Here is a 5,529-nt window from a genome sequence, read left to right as displayed (position 1 = left end):
ATGTAGTTTTCGAAATTTATGATTACCAATAAGAATCGTAAGCTCCTTATTAAATTTGTGGTTGTTGGAAATAAAAAAAATAACATAGAAATCAAGATGGATAACATGGGAATTAAGGCGAATTGAACTTGGGTGTGACTGGTTTGTGAAAAGATCTAATAGATTGCGAAGATCTAGATGACAACATTTTCTTTCCCTTCTTCAATGGAGGACAAATTTGACTTTAAATTGATGAAATATCGAATGGAACACGTCGAAACCCTCTCAAGGATATGGCTAATTTTTTTTTTAATGAAAAATGGAGAAAGAAAAAAAATTAAGAATCCAAGGCAATGACGTCATAGAATTCGTCGACGTCGACAACTTTCTTTTCTTTGTTGACGATCAACGGAGTCACGATTGCGACGAATCTCGATATAAATATGGTTGAAATCTTTGAATGTTTAAGTCAGTTAGTTTTTATTTATTTGTAGAAGACAATGAACCTAAAAAATTTATAAATCCTTTATAAAAAGAATTTGTGGGATGAAATTGGTATTTTTTAATTTGTTTATATTTTTTCCTATAGTTTGACTTTGCGGACTTGAAAATTGATGAATGAATACTCTTTTCTTTATAATTTTTCATTACAGACCTAATGGTGTAGTCAGATTTTTCTAATTCTCACTTGAACAAAAATTCACTTTTTTAAGTCCCGTTTGACTTGAAAATTGAGGATTTATAATTTTTTCATCTGAATTAGAATTTGAGCATGCTTACAAACTAAAGTATGTTTTTCGACTACTTTGAATTTAACGGTGAGATCAGATTTCATTTAAAGTGAACATAACAAAATCTAAAAATTTTACCCTAAGTTCCAATTTAAAAAATTTATCAAAATTTCATTAATTGATTTTCCTCAAGATATGAATTAAAAATTTGGGTATTACAATGGTTCTATCTTTTTTTTTTTTTAAACTCTTAATAGCACTTCTTTCTTCTCTTGAACATAGCAGTAATCACAACCCTTTATTCCTTTTTAAAAACATCCTAACAACACTTTTTTCTTTTCTTAAACGCCCCCAACAATGCAGTCATTATCAATTTTTTTCCTCTTAAATACTCCAGCGACAACAACATCTTTGACCCTTCGTCTTCTTCACAATGCACCCAACAACACTGTCATCATATTTTTTTCTCTACAATGTCCCAACTGCAGCGAGGTTACTGTTTCTTTTTCTCTTCAACACTCAAAAGTCACCTTGAGTTGCGCATGAAGGAACACATAATAGTTATTATTCTATCGTAGAGGTAAGTATAATTATATATATATATATATATATATTATATATATATATATATATATATATATATATAATATATATATATATATATATTTCCTCCTCTTTTTGATTTATTCCTTATGCCAATGGGATTAGGGGTTGTTTTGTCTACACCAAATTCGTGATTATTATTCTTAAATTAATGGAATGGTGGTTGCATAAATTTAAATTTTTTTTATTCAAATTATTTTAGCAATTATTTATGTTTAGGAAGAAATAATGATTCAATTCAATAAATCCTAATATGTGATGTGTTGTTTGATGATTTGAGGATTATTTGTTAAATTAGAAGTGTTTGCAATTTAATCATTAAATTGGATATTAATTACATGTGAAGCTATTTTTTAATTTAAAGATTTCTGGCATGTGATACATTTATTAGTTTAATAAATATCATCTCTTGGGCAGAAATTGATATTTTAGATAAGCCTTTATGCTTGCAATTAATCGATGGCTGATTTGATAAATATTCATGACTATTTGGAAATTTGAAGGTTCATATATATACGTTTGTTTTGTTGATTTACAAATTAGATGCCTATATGATTTTGGCCAATTTAGAAATTTTAATGCACTCTTATTCTGTCAATTTCTAATTTGGTAATCATGCATAATATGAGATTTTTTCAATTTATAAATTTTACGTGCATTCTTATTTTGTCTATTTCCAATTTGGTAATCATGCGTAATATGAGATTTTTCCAAAGTGAAAATTTTATATGCATTCCTATTTTGTCAATTTCCAATTTGATGATCGTGTTGATATGAATATTTCCAATTTAAAATTTTTACGTGCATTCCTATTTCATCAATTTATAATTTGGCAATTTCATACGATTTAAATTTTCATGATTTGGAAAGTTTACTTACATCCATATTTTACCAACTTGAAACTCGTTATGTGAACTGTAGCATGTTAAACGAAGTTAGACTCTTTCATTTTTACCCTTTTATGCAAAATTCACAGAGTCATATGATAATTGGAAATTTTTATTCAAATGATCAATTTAGCAAATCCAGTATAAATTGATGATGATTAGATCATATTTTGACTTTAGTCTTTGTATGTTGACCATGAGATAATTTTGGATCATAGTAAAGACCTATCATCTCGATTAGGTAGGTTCGGTACCTAACACCTTTTAAAATTAGTAATCTGACCCTTTACCCATTTCTCTTATTCGTGGACCAACCTAAATCCGCTTCGGAGTTATTTTTGGTTCCTAGATCTAAACTAGGTGGCGACTCCCAGTTCTCAAAAATTCTCCCATTTACCAATCAAATGCCTTTTCACGATTTAGTGAAAATTTATAATGAATAGTTATTTATGGTTAGGTTTTATGTTCCATTCAGAGTGGCGATGAAAGAGATCGATTGAAAAAAGGGTTAGGGTTTTGCTTCTGTTGAGTTTCATGGGTTGATCAATCAAATTGAGTAAGTGAATTGTACATTAGAATTTGTGAGGGTATTTCAGATATTTAACCCCCTCCGTTTAGAGAAAATTGTTTTGGTTAACATTTTGACCGAGTCAACAAAAGTCTAGGGGGTAAACATAATCTTACACAATTTTTTTTTTTTGGAGGGGATGGGGTGACTTTTATTCGAGCTATAGATGATGATAAAATAACGAACAAAGAAAACCTTGGCAAGTAAGGGTCGAATCACAGAGATAATGTTAATCCAAAGTATTTTTACTTTCAATCCAATTCAAGTTTATATAATCGATTAAAAACAATTTTCAAAAGAGATTTATGTAAAATAAACTACTAAAATAAAAACTTAAAAATATGATAGAGAAGTGTAAATCAATTGGATCCACCTTCACAAGCTTTGTCAGTGAATTATATTTCTCTATTTATCTCGATCCACTAAACAAAACTAATGTTTGTAGATCAGAAGATCAAACAATTATAATATAAACAAGATCAAAAGTATGCAAAAAATTAAGCCAAGATTATTAGATAAACATTAACTATTATTTGTAAAGTATGGTTCTTCTTGAACTTATCAAAGAAATAAACTATCAAAACTTTGAGAAACATTTAATGTTCGACCTAATAATAAACACTTAATATTATCACAATAAAACTATGAAGCCATTATGATAACAGTAAAATAATAATAAATCTTGCTCCAGTTTCCTCAATCGATCTAACAGAGATTTAACCAACGGTCATCACAAGAACAATAAAGCAAAAATAAAGTAAAAAAAGCATGGAAAGAAAAAGTAGAGATGAGATAAATAAAATATATTTATTGCTTCTTGACTTGAAACTGACAGAGCTTTCTTACAACTTTCGTAAAACTAAGAAACATAAAATATAGAAAATCTAAAACTAAAATAATAGAAAACAGAGAAGTTGATCTCCAAGGAGATGAGAGATGGGAGATCCCTCTGAGGGAGATGATCTTGGAGATGAAGATGCCCTTTAGTCTGGTCTCCTTTTATAGAGAGACCATATTAGGGTTTCTTGGGTAATTAGGGTTTCGAAAACATTCCGTGATTAAAAAAATACCAAAGTCCTACTTTAATATGAATGTCTTTCAACCGCCAAACTTCAATACAAATTTTAAGGCTTGACTTTTTTTGCTGACCGCACCGCCGCCGTTGACCATGGCACCACGGTATAATTTTGCTCAATTGACTTGAATTTTGATCCTCGGTCTTGTTTTGGATCCTGGATCATAGTGATAACTTCGAAGTTTTCTGATTCGCCTTGAGACTTTGCGAATATTTCCTGTTACACATAAATAAAAGAATTAGTTCCGAATTACATAATTAAATTAAAAACAAGAATTATTATGGCCTAACAATGAACTATATGCAATTAAAAAGTTTAGTGTATGATTTACTGATAAAGTCTATGTAATTAGGGTTTTAGAAACGATTTTCTAGACCCTAATCAACATTAATTTTGATAATTTTATAGGGGATCTTACTAATTTATCCTAAAAAGATATGGAAAAAGGAATCGTTGATCTGAAGGATTGTCTGATGAAGAATGTTGTCCCCAAATCAAAATCACCATTGGGAAAGACACAATCAAAGAAAAATTCATAAGAAAATGCTTGCAAAAAAGTCTAAGAAAACACTTATTGCAAGAAAATCATAGGTTGCATGAAGATGATTTAAAAACTGTTTTCAAAACATTTTAATGTGTTATATAAAATATAGAACAATTACATATAAAGGTAAGAACTATGATACCTTGAAGGAGAATAATAAGAAGAAGAATAAGACTCAAATGAAGCTTTACTTTACTTCCTTGGATGGATAAATTTTAAAAAAAAAAATCTTATCTTCAGTCTTCAGTTATATTCTTTTACTCGTTGTTGTTCATTCTTGTATTCTTATACAACGAAAAAGATGGAGTAGACACATGATGAAAAAAAAGAGATGATGATGAAGGTGTAATAGCAAGAAGAAGAAATCGAAGCTTCTAAAGCATAAACAAAAGCTTGCTTTTGCCTTTTATGTCTATACTTTTTTTTTCCTACCACTTGCAACACATCAACATTTTTTGGTCACATATGCAACATACAATAAGGTTTTGGTAATACAAAACATCATGCCCCAAATATTGCTACAAAAAATAGAAAAAGAAGAACAAATAGTAAGGTATACTACTGGAATTTGGAATCCCTGTCAACAAAATTACTCTACAATAAAAAAGGAAATATTAGCCATTGTTCTAACTGTTTTGAAATTTCAAAGTGACATATTAAATCAAAAGTTTTTGTTAAAAATTGATTGTAAATCTGCCAAAGAAGTTTTAGAAAAAGATGTCAAAAATCTTGCTTCAAAACAAATTTTCGCCAGATGGCAAGCTTTACTTTCGATTTTTGAATTTGACATTGAATTTATCCCTGGGTCTCAAAACTGCCTTCCTGATTTTTTAACCAGAGAATTCCTTCAAAAGCCACAACAATGAGCACTTCCAAAAGTCATCAAAAGACCAAAGGAAAAGATAAGATACCCATTGAAATCTCCCCTTCTAAATTCTCTCCAATATCCCCAAAGTCTGAATATCTCCATAAAATGAGTCAAGCTTTATTTTCTCTATCTCAAAAGCAATATGAGTCTTTTTCAATACCTCAAATCCAAAAGCAATTGTTTCCTACAATCCAACCTATCTTCAAAATTCTATGAAGCCATTCTTTCCCAAACAATCCAACCTATCTTCAAAATTCTATGAAGCCATTCTTT

Source organism: Akebia trifoliata, chromosome 10 (genome assembly GCF_017979445.1).
Source record: "Akebia trifoliata isolate Shusen 1 chromosome 10, ASM1797944v1, whole genome shotgun sequence".
Classification (NCBI taxonomy): domain Eukaryota; kingdom Viridiplantae; phylum Streptophyta; class Magnoliopsida; order Ranunculales; family Lardizabalaceae; genus Akebia; species Akebia trifoliata.
This window is presented reverse-complemented; position numbering follows the sequence as displayed.